The 17,614-nt window shown below is 48.4% G+C and overlaps 1 protein-coding gene across 3 annotated transcripts in view; it reads right to left on the bottom strand.

The window, feature by feature from the left end:
• Window positions 1-5,945, bottom strand: part of LOC132385488 (histone deacetylase 6-like) — a 40,735-nt gene extending 34,790 nt beyond the window's left edge. Inside the window, exon 1 of one of the 3 annotated variants that reach the window (XM_059957596.1) lies at window positions 5,797-5,945. The gene's annotated coding sequence lies outside the window, so the exon portion shown is untranslated. Of the gene's footprint in view, window positions 1-5,448; window positions 5,591-5,796 lie in introns of those variants that run through there. The other 2 variants (XM_059957595.1, XM_059957597.1) reach the window with 2 other exon arrangements.
• Between the last annotated feature and the right edge of the window lie 11,669 nt (window positions 5,946-17,614).

Here is a 17,614-nt window from a genome sequence, read left to right as displayed (position 1 = left end):
TCAGAGAGGCAACCATCTACAACCACTTCTTCTGTGAAGCCCGTGTCTAATCAATTCATCTTGAATGCCAAGGGACTGAACCTTCTCGAGCAACCCTGTCAAAGGCCTTGCTAAAATCCATGAGGACAACATCCACTGCCTTGCCTTCAACAACTCTCCTGGTAGCTTCCTTGAAAAACTCTAAGATTGGTCAGACACAGCTTACCATGCACAAAGTCATGTAGGCTATTCCTAATCAGTCCATATCTATCCAAATACTCATACATACAGTCCCTTAGAATACTTTCCAATAAATTTCCCACTACTGATGTCAGGCTCACCGGCCTATAATTTCCTGGGTTGTGATTGGAACCTTTCTTAAATAACAGAATGGCATTAGCTATCCTCCAATCTGGCACCTCACACATGGCTGAGGATGTTTTAAGTATCAGCCTCAGGGTAGCCTCAGGGTAGCAAACACCTCCATGTACAGGGTCCATGACCTCGGTCCTGCTTTGCGTCACTTCTACAGACTCTGTGTCCATCTGCCGAGTAAAGGCAGATGCAAAAAATCTATTTTAAGTTCTCCCCCATCTCCCTTGGCTCCACGCACAGATTACCACTCTGATCTTCCAGAGGACCAATCTTATCCCTTGCAATCCTTTTGCTCTTAATATATCTGTAGAATCCCTTTGGATTCTCCTTCACCTCGTCTGCTAGAGCAACCTCAAGTCTTCTTTTAGCCTTCCTGATTTCCTGAAGTATTCTCTTGCTTGTCTTATATTCCTTTAATATCTCATCTGTTCCTTCTTTTTCTTAACCAGGGCCTATCTCTAAACCTACTCTCCTTGCCATTTATTCTGACAAAACCACACAAACGCTGTACTTACAAAATTTCACCTCACTGGCCTCCAACTTAACAAGTGCACCTTTCAAAGTAAACAGCCCACCCCAGTCCACACTTGCCAGATCCTTTCTGATACCATCAAGATGGGCCTTTCTCCCATTTTGAATCTCAACACAAGGACCAGACCTACCCTTTTCCATAACAACCTCGAAACTAATGGCATTATGATCACCAGGTGAGAAGTGCTCCCTGCACAAATTCTGTCACCTGCCCCTAATCAGGGATCTACCACCTCAGTCTCTCTCGTTGGGCCTTTGCCGAACTGAAGAAGGAAACTTTCCTAAACATATTTGACAAACTCTATCCTATCTTGTTTAGGAGTCCCAGTCATTATGTGGAAAGTTAAAAATCACCAACTATCACAACCTTATGCTTCTTGCAACAATCCATCTACCAATTTGCTCCTCTAAATTCCACGTACTGTTGGGTGGTCTATAACGCTATTAATGTGGTCATACCTTTCTTATTCCTCAGTTCGACCCATAAAGCCTGTATACGAGGTCTCCAACCGGTCCTGACTGAGCACTGCCCCCTCCTGCAATGGCTCCAATATCACAATTCCTAGTGCTGATCCATACTGAGCTCATCCGCTTTTCCTACAATGCTTCTTATGTTCAAGTCTGTGCAGCTCAGAACGATAGTCCTAGCAAGCTCGACCTTTTGAATCCTGACTTTGTATGTAAACTGACTATCTTCCTCCACAACCACTCTACTATCTGTGTTCGGGCTCTCTGTTCCCCATCCACCTGCAGCTCCAGTTTAAACCATCCCCCGTGAAGAACGAGCAAACCCTCCTGCCGGGATATTCGTTCCCCTCCAGTTCAGATCCAAAAGGTCTGTACCTAGTAAAGTGTTTACGGAGTGTATTCCCCTGTGTTCAGAGTAACTATGCCCAAATCACCAGATCTGTGGGTCGCCGAACGGCACGGAAAGCCCCTGTGGAACTGAAAGGCAGACTGTGCCCGTTTGATCATTCAGTCACAGTGTCATCTGAGGCTTTTGGGTCTGCGGGCAAGCCTGTTACGTGAGACTGATCAAACACCTTCTGAAAGCCCAGACAGAGACCACAAGAATAGCAGCTCACCCACTGAGAGAGGCTGCAGTTTCGCAGTGAACACCGGCAAGCTCGCTCAGGGAGTACTGCCTGCAGTACTGGACAGTAATGTACACCGCCATCCACTGCAAGGACTCGGCGGAATGACCTACAGACATCTCACTGTGACACTGACACAGCCCGCATTCTTAACAGCGACAGCAACATACCCCACGTTAACACCGATACACTCCCTCACCGTGACACCGACGTGACCCTCGCACCTCACGATGACACCGGCGTGCCCCTCACCGTGACACTGGTCCACCGTTTACCGCGACACCGGCGTACCGTTCACCGTGACGTCACACCCCCTCAAAATGGAGGAAGAAATCAGATCTGACTTTGACCGTGGAATGATTGTTGGAGCCAGACAGGAAGGTCTGAGTATCACAGAAACTGCTCATCTCCTGCGATTTTCATGAATAATGTCTGGAGTTTACAGAGAATAGTGCGAAAAATTTTTAAAAGTACACCATCCAGTGAGTGGCAGTTCCAATGGGCGAAAACGCCTTGAACTGCCACTCATTGCATTTTTTTTCACACCATTCTCTATAAACTACAGAGATCGTTCATGAAAATCGCAGGAGATTGATTTTCAGTCGCTGCTGAGCATCAGAGGAAACCCCCGTAGAAATGAAAGACAGACTTTCAGTGTGACTGCAGGGCTGTCAGAATGCTCAGCTACAATATCGAGTCATCTGGGGCTTTCGGGTCTGTTGTGTGGGACTGATCAAACACACTCCGAAAGCCAGACAGGGACCACAAGAAGACTTTGAGCAGGGCAAATTGGAGATCGGAAGCCTGAGAAGGTGTAGCTGACTCAGGGTCGCTGATGGAGCAGAAAAGACAGCGACTCACAACAGTTTGGTGCTTTGATTGGCGAGAATAAATTAAAGTAAGCCAGGGGTAAGTGGAGTGGCCACTGTCAGAATGGACAGAGTCTAGAGTGGGGTATTTGAGGCTTTAACTCATCGAGGTTTCAGTGGAGAGACGTTTTAGTGAGAGAAGGCAAAAGCAGTAGGTAGAGTATTTTTCCTCCCCAACACCCCCACCCCCCCAGCTTATGGTTTTTCCTAATTTATACTTGCTCAGTTAGAACAGTAGAAATGCCACGGAGGATAGTGGAATGCTCCTCTTGCAGGATGTGGGAAGGCAGGGAGACCTCCGGTGTCCCCAACTACACCCTCGAGGTGCATCCTCGAGCTTGCAACAATCCTCCTTAAGGAGCTAGTACTGGAACTGGATAAATTCCTAATCATTTGGAAGGCTGGGGGGGGGGGGGGTGATACAGTACGTAGAGAGGTTGTTACACCCAAGGTGCATTACGCAGGAAACTGGATGACAGTCAGGCTGGGGAAGGGGGTTAAAGAGCCAGTGCAGAGTGGCCATACTATTTTGGATCCTGTTGGGGGAGGGGGCAATGGGTGACCTAGCAGAGGAAAGTCACAGCGGTCAGATATCTGGCACTGAGTCTGGCTCTGTGACTCAGAAGGATTGGTGGGGGGCAGAAGATACGACCTGTGGTCAGCAGGGATTTGTTAGCTAGGGCAACGGAAAGGAGGTTCTGAGGACGAGGACGAGATTGCAGTAGGTGATTTTAACTTTTCAGCTATTGACTGGGACTCCCATACTGTAAAAGGACCTAGAGGGGACAGAGTTTGTCAAATGCGTCCAGGAAAGTTTCCTTCATCAGTATGTGGCAGTCCCAACGACAGCGCATGACGCTTGATCTGCTATTAGGGAACGAGACAGGGCAGGTGACAGAAGTTTGTGTAGGGGAACACTTTGCACCCAGTGATCACGAAGCCATTAATTTCAAAGTAAATATGCAAAAGGATTCGGTTGAGATTCTAAATTGGGGAAAGGGCAATTTTGATGGTATCAGAAATGATCTGGCAAGTGTGGATTTGGACAGACTGTTTTCTGGCAAAAGTGAACTTAGTAAGTGGGAAGCCTTCGAAAGTGAGATTTTGAGAGTACAAAGTTTGTATGTGCCTGTCAGACTAAAAGGTAAAGGTAACAGCTGTAGGGAACCTTGGCTTTCAAGAAGCCCTGGTTACAAAGAAGAAGGGTCTACACAGCGGGTATAGGAGGTCGTAACAAATACGCAGCTTACGGAGCACCAGAAAGAAATCAGGAGGGATAGAAGAAAACATGAGGTTGCTCTAGCAGACAAGCTGAAGGAGAATCCTGAGAGATTCAACAGATATGTTAAGACCAAAAGGATTGCAAGGGACGCTGACGAACCCCTCACTGTAACACCAACACACCCCTCACCACTCACTGTGACAACACACTCCACACCCCTCACTGTAACACCGACACACCCCGCACCAACAGATCCTACACCTGACCCAGTATGTGTCTCAGACCTCTGGAAGTTTAATTCTCCACTCAGAAACAACTTCCTCCCTCCACAATCAGCTCCCTGAGCGGTACATGAACCAATGAACACCACTTCACCACCATTTAACACCATTCAATTATTTTTTAAAGTAGAGCATTTTATTATACCAGCACCGTCCACTGCTACAAAACAACAAATATCACAACACAAGTCAGCAAAAGTAAAGCTGACGCTAAAGTTGGCCAAGCCAGCCCACGGGATTTATCACAGACTCTCTGGCACCTCAGTACTGAATATTTTAGCTTTTTTGGCATTTCAGATACATTTCCCTTTGCGAAAACCAGAAACGTGCAGGTGGTGGTAAGTGACATAACTAAGTTAACGCTGCTGTCTGTCCCCCTGACAACAGCCATGCTGTCAGCACGAGGAGCTTGAATTCCATTACATCACAGTTATTGCCCGCCACATCCATACCCTGGCCATCTATATTATTCTTGTTTACCAGCACGTGGCCTCGCTGATTAAAGCTGATTTTAATACCCCAACTATTCCCCTTGTCTCAAACACCACCTTCATCCCTCTCTGCACTCTCTCATTTCTCCACATCACCCCTCTCCCTCACTATATTCCCAGTTCCTGGTCATCTGGGAGTTCCAGCTCCGGTCCCAGCCAACTTTGTGCCCCATTGCAAAGGCGATTTACCCATGAGTGAATTCTCACCCCACTGAGACTGGAACATCTCCCCTCCCAACTGACCTTCTCCCTCACCATCCCTTTCCTGCTCTCCCTCCCTCATTACCTGTCAGCCTCCCAAATTCACTCACTCTCGATCCCTTTCTCCTCAATCATTTGTCTGGCTATCCATCCTATACCTCCTCATTCCCTCTCATTCATCCCTCCCTCCATCACTTATTCCCTCTCCCTCATTCAACCTTTCCCTACTCACCTCCTTCCCCCTCATCACCTCCCGCTGCCTCCCTCATCCATCATTCCTCCTACCTCACTCTCCCTCGTTCATTCCCTCTTCCTGATTCCCTTTTTGATGCCTCCCTCCCCTCCGTCCCTCACCCCACTCCCACATTCCCTTCTCATTCCCCAATGATGCTCCCTCATTATTACCCTCCCCTCCGGCCTCTCCTCACCGCTCCGATGCTGCCAGGAGCCGCTCAGCAGCACAGCAACGGTCCTCCCACGGGCCCGCCCGCTGCAGCCCCGCGGTCTTTTCGAAGGTCCTCCCACTACATCGTCACGGTCCTCCCAGTTGCCCGCCCGCTGCAGCCCCGCGGTCTTTTCGAAGGTCCTCCCACTACACCGCCGCGGTCCTCCCACTACATCGTCACTGTCCTCCCAGTTGCCCGCCCGCTGCAGCCCCGCGGTCTTTTCGAAGGTCCTCCCACTACACCGCCACGGTCCTCCCACTACACCGCCACGGTCCTCCCACTACACCGCCGCGGTCCTCCCAATTACCCTGCCGCTGTCAGTGCCACGATCTTCCGTAGGCCTAGCGCCACGGTCCTCCAGCGGCTCTTCCGCTACAGCGCCCAGGGATTGAGAATAAAGGGGCGGGGGGGGAACTGAGAGTGGGATGAAGTTGATGCCGCAGACAAAACCGGAAGCGAGCATCAGTGCGGAACAGTTGAGCGGTAGTAAGACTCAGCGGTCCTCCCACTACAGCGCCCCAGCCCTCCCGACGGTCTTCCCTCGGGTGTGTCTCGGGCCAATCGCTGGACCTCCCACTCTAGCGCCCCCACCAGAGTACCGCAGCTCCCAACACAACGCTCGGTGGCTCCTCCTAGAGGTTCCTGAGAGGATCACAGACAGAGACAGGAAGGGCTGTAGGGGAAGGAGTGCGTCACAGAGACCGGGGTGGAAGGGGATGATAGAAACAGAGAAGGGTGCAGGGGAGGGAGGGAGTATGTCACAGATAGTGTGGGGTGTAGGGGAAGGAAGGGGTCATGGAAGTTGTAAAGGGTGTAGGATAGGGAGGACATCACAGAGACGGGGAGAGGTGTAGGGGAAGGAAGATGTCATTGAGATAGGGAGGGGGTCACGGAGGTGGGGAGGGGTGTAGGACAGGGAAGGAGGGGGGTTAGGGTCTTGCATCGAGTTAGGGTGCGTGAGACACCCGTTGTCACAGCCCCGTTCTGTCCGGACTCCGTGGGATCGAAGAACAGTGTGTAGCTACAGCTTCCAAAATAACACACACACACACACACACACACTAAGTGCTGGAGGAACTCAGCAGGTCAGGCAGCATCTATGGAGGCCAATAAACAGCCAACATTTCGGGCTGAGACCCTTCAGCAAAACTCAGCCTGAAACATCAACTGTTTATTCTCCTCCATAGATGCTGCCCGGCCTGCTGAGTTCTTCCACTACTTTGTGTGTGCCATTCAAGGATTCCAGCATCTGCAGAATCCCTTGTGATTACTGATTGACGCCATGTGGCCTTCTAGCCCCTCTAGATATTGGAATTCGAGGATAAAGTGATGCAAGGTACTTTCCAGATGCATGCAAGAGCTTTGACTTAAAAAGTTTTTCCAGTTTTCTTTTATAAATAATTGTCATTATTTAATAACAACTATTATTATCATCGTCAAACCACCTCCAAACACATCTACATGGAGCACTGCCACGGGAAAGCAGGATTCATCATGAGGGACCCCCACCACCCAGGCCATGCTCTCTTCTCGTTGCTACAATTGGGAAGGAGTTACGGGAGCCTGAGGTCCCACACCACCATGTTCAGGAATGGTTATTACCCCTCAACCATCAGGCTCCTGAACTGGCATGGGTAACTTCACTCACCCCAACCCTGAACTGATTGCGCAACCTAGAGATTCACTACACAACTTGTTTATTTATTAATTACTTGTGTTATGAATGTACCACAGCTCTGAGGGGCCGAAGGGTGCGGGGTAGCCCCCTCCTTGGTGAGAATCGCAAGATCACTATTGAGTCCATTCAGGAGACCCAGGAAATGAGAGAAAGACATGCAGAATCCATAAAGATTGGAATGTGACCTGGCCTCCGAGAAGGCGGACCCATTGATACCGGCTATTGTCTCTTGAAGATGGACTTGTTTATTGCATCCTGTACATGCATCGAAGCCCCAGGCAATGAACCGAGGGGGAGGTTGGTGGAGGGATTGCATCATCCCAACCTGATTGACATCTGAGACCCTGTGAGTCAGGATAAAAGAGGGTCTGTGGGAACAGCCCCTCAGACGCACCAGAAGAAACGTAATAGCAAAAGCCGATGGGAAGGCCACGTGTGTCCGTTTTCATTTGCCCCGGAATCGGTGTGCCTTGACCACAGAAGAACGGTTTTTAGCTAACAACGGGGAAATCAACTCCCAACGACTCTCGAAGGATTGACATCATAAAAGGACTGGGCAAGTTTTAATCAGAATCAGAATCAGACTTTAATTGCCAAGTACCTGTGCACATACAAGGAATTTACTTCCGGCAGATGTTGTCTCTCTGCTCATAACAATATTAATGATAAATATAAATGAAAATATAGATTATACATACAAGTAGTGCAATCCAAGTAATAGTTAGCCGACAGTTAACTGTTCAGCAAAGTGACCGCAGTAGGGATAAAACTTCTCCAGTGCCTATTAGTCTTAATCTGGAGAGATCTGAAGCGCCTACAGTTCAAACAGTCCGTGCGCAGGATGGAAGGAGTCCTTTATGATGTTCCCCGCCCTCTTCTTCAACCTGGAAGAGTACAGGTCCACAATAGAGGGCTTTCTCTCAAACCAAAACGCTGCAGCTTGAACGATATAAAAGTGACTTTTATATTTCCATCAGACAATACATTATCCCCTAGACCAGGGGTCAGCAACCTTTACCACTGAAAGAGCCACTTGGACCCGTTTCCCACAGAAAAGAAAACACTGGGAGCCGCAAAACCCGTTTGACATTTAAAATGAAATAACACTGCATACAACGTTTTTTTTGCCTTTATGCTATGTATAAACAAACTATAATGTGTTGCATTTATGAAATTGATGAACTCCTGCAGAGAAAACGAAATTACATTTCTGCATGCAACAAAAACATTTTGAACTCCGAAAAAAAGACGTTGGGTTGAAAGTTACTTTTAAGTAAAATATTCAATGTCTATTTGAGTCCTTCTTGTATTTATGAAAAACGCCGAACTTAAATTTTCCGCCAGCAGCAAACCAAAAATAACGTCAGCCAGCTGTCATCCTGAAAAATGAAAGGACTATTTCACTGAACAATGAAAAAATATGAATATAAGTAAAATAATAGGCAATTAAAATATTTATCATACTTGGTTAATGGGATTTCTGCTCCTGGACCTCAGCACACAGCGTCTGCACATCAGGGCTGTATGATGTCACCTTCATCTTTACACAGGATTGCAAGCTGTCATCTGTGAGGTTTTCAATATCACTCCATTTGTGTTTCTGAGCAAGAACGGCCTTCTGACGGGCAACATCTTCAAGGTCTGCTGTCAAGCGTCTAAACTTGGACACCCATAGGTCTTTGTCGGCTATGTCGGCCAGTTCCATCTCAAGATCAGGTTGACTCACACCTGCCAATGCAGTCGTATTCAGTAGGGAAGGATCGATGCTTAGGGGAGTGACCGGGAAGGATAATGTGTTTTTTTCCTCTCTGAACTCACAGAAGCGTTTCCCAAACGATGTTTGCATTGCGATGATTGCAGAATGTAAATACTCCGAAATTATCATGTCGTGACCTTGTTTGAACTCTCTCAAATTGGGGAAGTGAGACAAAGTGCCTTTCTGTAAATCTCTGGCAAGCACTGTCAACTTGCGCTTGAATGCCAAAACATCCTCCAACATGTGCAGGGCTGTACGTCCTTTCCCCTGAAGAGCTGTGTTCAGCGTGTTCAGGTGCGCTGTCATGTCTACCATGAAGTGTAGCTTTTCCAGCCACTCTGGCTGTTCCAGCTCAGGAAAGGTGAGCCCTTTGCTGCCCAGGAAAGTTTTCACTTCTTCCAGACACGCGACAAAGCGTTTCAGCACCTTCCGTCTGGACAGCCAGCGATAAAAACACGTTGTAGCGGTGTCAGTAAACTGCAGTCAAAGATAGCTTTATTCGAACTAAACAGCCTTGCTTTTAAGCCTCCCTCAACCCAGCCCCCATGGACGCAGATGCTGCAAAAGACGCGTACTCACAAACCCCCGTAGGCTATCTCCCTTAGCCGGAATGCTGGCTAATTGTGAGCCGTTTCGGATGTGGCAGGAAATGTGTCGCTACACTTAGGTTGTACAAGATCACCATAATTACATTTCAAAAGCTAACAAACTAACATAAAATACATTTTAATTAAATACTGACCAATTATTTCCCAAAGCCACAGGGAGCCGCAGCACAGAGGTGAAAGAGCCACAAATGGCTCGGGAGCCGCAGGTTGCCGACCCCCGCCCTAGACAATGATAGAGCGATTTCTTATTGATTATTATACCCACACTTTTAGATTTAGTATTGACGACGTATACTATCTGTATGTTTGCATTGATATTATTTTGTGTATTTTTATCAATAAATACTGTAAAAATAGTATCATCAGACTTCAACGGACCTCTCTATCTTTGCTGGTAAGTGACCCAGTTACGGGGTTCGTAACACTTGTTTTCTTAACATTTACACAGTTTCGCATATTGGTTGTTTGCCAGGCTTTCATCGATTCTATGGTTTTTCTTTCTGCTGCTGCGAATGAATCTCTGGGTTGTATATGGTGGCATCCATGCACTCCAATCTTTGAAGAGCGTTCAGGGCAAAGCGAGCTCTGCACATGGCCGGACGCAGGGCAGTCAAAACTCAGTGAAAGGGGATACTCCTTCAAAACTCAGTGAAAGGAGATACTCCTTCAGCAGACCGGTTGTGTTCCCGTCTCTGGAGCCCAGGGTTCAGCTCCAACCTCCGCCACAGGAGTACATCTGTTTGAAGTCTGCACATTCTCCGAGAAAGAGATAGAGGCAGAATTAGGCTGTTTGGGCCATCGAGTCTGCTCTCCCATTCCACCATGGCTGATTCATTATCCCTCTCAACCCCAATCTCCTGCCTTCTCCCCATAACCTTTGATGTCTTTACTAATCAAGAACCTATCGACCTCCTTTTTAAATATACCCAATAGCTTGGCCTGCACGGCCGTCCGTGCCAATGAATTCCAGAGATTCACCACCCTCTGGCTGAAGAAATTCGGAATGTTGACTCTTCATCCCTCTCCAGAGATGCTGCCTGACCTGCCGAGTTCCCCCAGAGTTTTTGTGTGTCACTCTGGATTTGGAGCATCCGCAGAATTTTGTGTCCTCCTCATCTCCGTCCTAAAGAGATAACTTGGCCTCCACGACCTTCTGTGGCAATGAATTCCACAGATCCATCACCCTCTGGGTAAAGAGATTCTTCCTCATCTCTGCTCCACACGGCTGTCACTCTATTCTGAGGCTGTGCCCTCTGGTCCGCCACAGGAAACGTTCTCCCCACATCCGTTCTACCGAGGCCTTTCAGTATTCTAAAGATTACAATGAGATCCCTCCTCATTCTACTAAACTTCAGCAAGTACAGGCCCAGAGCCATCCTCATAGTCCTCTTACATTAACCCTTTCATTCCTGGGATTGTTCTGTTGAAACGTCTTTGGACCCTCTCCAATGCCAGCTTATCCTTGCTTAGACAAGTGGCTCAGATCAGCTCACAGCAGTCCAAGTGCAGTCTGACTGATATAAAACACCAGCATTGGAAACATCCTCTCCACGTCCGCTCTATCTAGGGCTTTAATAGGTCTCAACGACATTCTACAGGGGTTGTATTGAGAGCATCCTGAGCAGCTGCATCACTGCCTGGTTCGGAAATTGCACCGTCTCGGATCGCAAGACCCTGCAGCGGATAGTGAGGTCAGCTGAGAAGATCATCGGGGTCTCTCTTCCCGCCATTACAGACATTTACACCACACGCTGTATCCGCAAAGCAAACAGCATTATGAAGGACCCCACGCTCCCCTCATACAAACTCTTCTCCCTCCTGCCATCTGGGAAAAGGCACCGAAGCATTCGGGCTCTCACGACCAGACTGAGCAACAGTTTCTTCCCCCAAGCCATCAGACTCCTCAATACCCAGAGTCTAGACTGACATCTACATCATTTATTATTATATTGAAATTTGTCCTCTACTGTGCCTATTGTCTTGTTTATTAATTAATTATTATACTGCCCTGCACTGTTTTGTACACTTTATGTAGTCCTGTGTGGGTCTGTAGTCTCGTGCAGTTTTTGTGTTGTTTTATGTAGCAGCAGGGTCTTGGAGGAACGTTGTTTCATTTTTACTGTGCACTGTACCAGCAGTTTATAGTCGAAATGACAATAAAAAGCGAATTGACTTGACTTGACATCATCCCCCCCCCATTTCACCCACCCATTCTTCTAAACTCTCTGTTTCTCCCTGATGCTCCTGTTCCCTTCCTCGTCCCAAGGAATGCGAAGTGGATTAATCCCCCACTGCAATGTGTATGGGTGAGGGGGAGGATCTGGAGGGCGTGGGGATTTAATGGGAATAAGTGGAGGACAGAGTATGGGTGGGGGGGGGGTGAGATTGGCAGATCTGAAGGCCGCGAGAGTTAGTAGTAAAATACGTTTTTGTGGTGAACTACGTGTGCCTGTCTGGACATGCCCTTGCTGACTGCTCCTGTGGCTCCTCCCACAGACCCCTGTATAAAGGCGATCTGAGGCCTGATGCTCGGCCTCAGTCTCCAGGACGTAGTATGATGGTCACTCACTTCTGGTTCCTTCTTCCAGTCAATAAAAGCCGATATCTCGCCTTACGTCTCAGAGTGAGTTATTGATGGTGCATCAGTTTTGGTCCGTTCTGACCCCCAACCCTCCCACCCCAGGTGCCCCTCTCACCCACACACTGGAGGGGGGGGGTGGTGAATGATCATTAACATAATCTGAGATGTGAGCACGCTGAAAGCTGTAAAGGTCGCCTCTCTCTGCGTTTCAAAGAAGCTGCCATCTTGGTGGCCACTGAGAGGATGTTACTGGTCTGCTGCTGCTGTAGCCACCGTCTTCAAGGTTCGACCTGTTCAGAGACATTCTTCCTCACACCACTGTTATAACGCGTGGTTATTTGACGTACTATCACCTTCCTGTCAGCTTGAACCAGTCTGGCCATTCTCCTCTGACCTCTCTCATTCACCAGGCATTTCAGAACTGATGCTCATTGGATGCTTTTTTGTTTTTCCCACCATTCTCTGTAAATCCTAGAGCAAGGTTTCCTAGCCTGGGGCCCGTTTTCCCCTGGTTAGAGGTCCATGGCATAAGAAAGATTGGGAACCCCTGCCCTAGAGACCTTTGTGCGCGAAAATCCCAGGAGATCGGCAGCTTCTGAGATACTCAAACCACCCCATCTGGCACCAACAATCATTCCGCGATCAAAGTCACTTAGATCACATTTCCTCCCTATTCTGAAGTTTGGTCTGAACAACAACCGAACCTCTTGACCGTGTCTGCATGCTTTTATGCATTCAGTTGCTGCCACGTGATTGGCTGATTGGATATTTGCATTAATGATGAGTATCTAATAAAGTGGCCACTAGTTGTACACTGGGCCTCCCCAGTTTACCACAGTGCCCCTATCCTGAGAGCCTTTCATGACCTGAGCTGTTGGTGAATCCAAAGCTGTAGTTAAGCAACAGCTTCGGCCAACCACAGGGCCACGTTTGGTGTGCACCCATGTCTTTGTAGCAGGTGAGAGGGAGGAGGTTTCAAAGAGATCTGAGAGGATTTAAAGTTGGTAGATTGCTTAATTATCGTCACAGGTACCGAGACACAGAGAAAAGCGTTAAGCACCACTCACAAAATGCTGGAGGGACTCAGCAGGCCAGGCAGCATCGATGGAAAGGAGTAAACAGTCGACATTTTGGGCCGAGGCCCTTGTTCAGGACTGAGAAGGAAGGGGGAAGATGTCGGAATAAGAAGGTGGGGGGGAGAAGGAAGCTGGAAGGTAATGGGGAAGCCAGGTGGGTGGGAAAGGTCAAGGCTGGAGAGGAAGGAATCTGATCGGAGAGGAGATTGGACCATAGGAGAAAGGGAAGGAGGAGGGACCTAGGGGGAGGTGATAGGCCGGTAAGAAGAGGTCAAAGTTCAGAGTGGGGACTAGAGGACGGGGTGGGAAACTGTTGACCAGAGGGAGAAATCGATACTCGTGCCATCAGGTTGGAGGGTCCCCAGATGGAATATAAGGTGTTGCTCCTCCACCCTGAGAGTGGCCTCATCTGGGCGCAAGAGTAGGTCATCGACTGACATGTCAGAACGGGAAAGGGAGTCGGAATTAAAACGTTTGGCCAGCGGGAGGACCCGCTTGTGCGGAGGTGCTCGACGAAGCTGTCCCCCAGTTTACGCCGGGTCTCACCAGTGGGGGGGGAGGCCGCCTCACCTGGAAGGACTGAACGGAGGAGATGAAGTTGTTTTGCACCCTGTTCATACCGATCAGATCATCACACAGAGCACTGAGGTAGAACAAGGGAAAGCAATGACAGAATGCAGAATAGAGTGTCACAGTCACAAAGAGAGTGCAGTGCAGGTCGACAATGAGGTGCAAGGTCATAACGAGGTTTCAGGAGATGAAGAGTCCATCTTATCATCCCCTTCGTTAATCTGAGAACAGCCAGGTGGAAGCTGGCCCTGATCCTGGTGGGACGTGCTTTCACACTGTTGTATCTCCTGTCCGATGGGAGAGGGAAAGGAACTGGAGGTGGAATCTGATAGGATAGGAGAGGACAGGAAACTCGGGGATAGAGGCGAGGCACAGAACCGGAGAGGGGAAAGTGTAGGCGATCGGCAGATCAAGAGGGTGGGGAGGGGAAAGAGGAGGGGTGATGGGCGGAGGCTTGTCATTGAGGGAATGGGAAGTGGGCCTTCGTCCCTCTCTCTGGAAATGGATGATTTCAAGTTAGCATTCATTTCAAGAGGGCTAGAATATAAAATCAAGGACATAATGCTGAGGTTTTATGAGGCGTTGTTCAGACCACCCTTCGGAGAACTGTGAGCGGTTTTGGGGCCCTTCCCGAAGGAAGGATGTACTGGCATTGGAGGGACCATGAGAGACAGGAGCTGAGTTAGGCTGTTGCTCCATTATTTCACCATGGCTGATCCATCTTTCCTCTGAACCCCATTCTCAAGCCTCTCCGCAGCCTTTCACACCCTGACTAGTCAAAAACCTACCACGTCTGCCTTAAATGACTCGGCCTCCATGGTCGTCTGTGGCAACGAATTCCACAGATTCACCACCCTCTGGTTAAAGAGACAGACAGGAGATCACACACCAAGGCAGCATGCTGACCCATTCACTGATGGAACCAGGTCAGGAAACTCACCACATAACCCTCAATTAATCAAAGCTTTACTGCCTCTGCACAATCGACAAGGTAACTATATGTTGACCAACGACTTCAAACGTGAATTCTGTTCCCTTTGTGCCAATATTCATTCCAAGTACTCTTCCCATTTATAACACCAAAAAAGGGGATCATCCATTGGCCAAATCGATCGACCCTTCTTCTCACCTGGCATGGGGGTTCTTCCTTGCAATGGTTAGTCTCCAAAGTTATCGCTACCTTGTATTTGAAGCTTTTATATTCATTCCTTACCAGTTCAAATGTTGCATTTCAGTGTTTCTGGCTAAAGGTCATCGTACTGACCTACAACACCTTCTTCTTTGCTTTTGTCCAAGTCAGCATCCACTTATTGCCCTCTTTTGCAAGTGACAGCTGGTAATTTATGGTTCTTTGTTTTAAATCAGTTATCAAACCAGTATCCCACTCGAATCACACGGTCCCCACATTTGCAAACATGCATGTAATATCTAACAAAAGAATAACTCAAAAATAACTTTTTATTTGGAAATGATCTCTCGTCCAGCAGACTACCTGGAGCATTAGAGCGTCTTCTTCAAAAAACCGAAAGCCAAGCAACTCCAGTTCACAAAATGGCAGATGCAGAGCAGCTTCACAAAATGGCAGCCTCCATTGCTTCGACCTCCTGGCGAGAGCAAAGGACAGTTGGTTTGTCTGCTTCCATTGTCCTTGACCTACTTGAGTTCGACATTTTTGTCCATATTTTTTTTCCTCCGTAGCCGGCAGACAGCGGAGGAAAAGGGTGAGCAGCTTCAGGTTCCTGGACGTTCCATGCTGGGCCCACACTGATGCAGTCATCGCCAAGGCACAACACCAGCCTTGGTTTGTTCAGAATTTGAGGAGGTCAGATTAGTCACTGAAGAGTCTTGCAGGTTTCTACAAATGTACAGTGGAGACCTTTCTGACTGATGGCATCACACAGACTTTACAGAATCACATAAGCCCTGCAGAATATTGTAGGCCAAAGGCCAGAAGTACGTGTCACAGCTACGGTCCTTTTTCAGGATTTGTCGATTACTATAACCGGTTCCTGCCAAACCTGGCTGCTAGGCTCTACCTTGAACTCAATACTACGGACTGGGAAGAAATGGCAGTGTGAGCTGGCTTTCCAAAAGGTGAAAGGAAATGGTGACGTCAGACACGTACTCGCACGTTATGATCCTCATCGCCTGTGCCCTACGTTATGGTACAGGTCACGTCATGAGTGATGGAAATGAAAGCCCCAGAGCCTTTCCGTCTTGTCCCCCACTGCCGCAGAGAAAACTTATGCACAATTGAAAGAGAGGCCTTGAGTTTGGTCTGGGCTGTAAAACATTTCACCCAGTTCTTGTACGGGAGAGAGTTCTCCCTCATTACTGATCATCAACCACTAGTGGCCATTTTCAATCCACTGACAGCAGCCGCACGGCTGCAGAAATGGGCTGTTTCTTGGAGGACACAAGAATGGATGCAGGAGGGTGACTGATCATGGAAATGTTGATGGATTGTCCTGTTTACCTGTGGAAAATGAAATGCCTGAAAAATTTATGAAAGGACTCTCCTCTTGATGTATTCGAGTCTCCCTTATCACAGCAGGGAAACCACGAAAAACCTCCCACGGTCTCAGGTCTGGATGGCCACCCAAGCTGTCTGAACTGCACAGAAGAAACTCCCGTTCCCCCATACTTACCCACACAGGATGAAGCTGCCCTTGACAGGAGCTGCCTTACGTGGGGATTGACAGCTGTTGTACCATCCAAGCTGAGAGCTAAAATGTTGGAGGAGCTGCATGCCTGACTTCTAGATGTGGACAAAAGTGAAAGCGTTGGTTCAAGGCTTCGTCTGGCGGCCTGGGACAGATCGAGCAGCTTGCCACGCACTGTCCGAGATGCCAACGCATCCAGAAGAAAGGTATTCGGAGCTGTCAGAACCACTTCCTGCTGTCCCGCAGTCAACTCCGACAACCACCACGGAGGAAGCTCCGGAACCTGAGATTGTTTCACAGCCACGAGTCTCACCTGCACCCCTCTCCCAACTTATTAGGAAAGACGTTATCCCACAAGAGTAAGAGATCCTCCACAGTGATTAAATCTTCAGGCTTGAATGTGACAATTTAGAGTTTACTATGCTGCGGATGACAGAATCCATGGCTTCGTGGACGATGCAAAGATAGGTGGAGGGGCAGGTAGTTTTGAGGAAGCAGGGAGGTTACAGAAGGACTTGAATGGATTAGGAGAACGGGCAAAGGAGTGGCAGATGGTATACAGTGTCAGGAAGTGCGTGGTCATGCACTGTGGTAAACCCTCACCATACCAGACGGTGATGCAGCCTGTCAGAATGCTCTCCACCGTTCATCTGTAGAAGTTTTTGAGTGTTTTAGGTGACAAGCCAAATCTCAAATTCTGAATGAAGTACAGCCGCTGTCTTGCCTTCTTTATAATTGCAACGACATGTTGGGACCAGGTGAGATCCTCAAAGATCTTTCTATTTTGTAATTTATTTTTATTATTGAAGTTCATCGTCAAACATTTGAAATTGCTCACTCTCTCCACTTCTGAACCCTCTATGAGGATTGGTGTATGTTCCCTCTTCTTATCCCTTCTGAAGTCCACAATCATCTCCTTGGTCTTGCTGACGTTGGGTGAAAGGTTGGTGCTTCAACACCACGACCAGCTGGTCTATCTCGCTCCTGTACGCCCTCTCGTCTCATTCTGACATTCTGCCAACCAGATTGGTAAATTTTGTGGTGATAACCAGCTCCATCCCTCGAAGCAGAGGTGAACAGTAGGGTGGCCAAAGCTGCAGGTCTCACGGCCAGTCTGAACAAGAGCGCGTGGAACAATGGACAGCGGACAAAGAGGACTAAGCTCCGTGTGTAGCAGGCGCATGTGCTCAGGG

Source organism: Hypanus sabinus, assembly GCF_030144855.1.
Source record: "Hypanus sabinus isolate sHypSab1 chromosome 24 unlocalized genomic scaffold, sHypSab1.hap1 SUPER_24_unloc_20, whole genome shotgun sequence".
Lineage (NCBI taxonomy): Eukaryota > Metazoa > Chordata > Chondrichthyes > Myliobatiformes > Dasyatidae > Hypanus > Hypanus sabinus.
The sequence above is the reverse complement of the archived record's forward strand: the minus strand, read 5'-3'. Positions and strand labels throughout refer to the sequence as shown.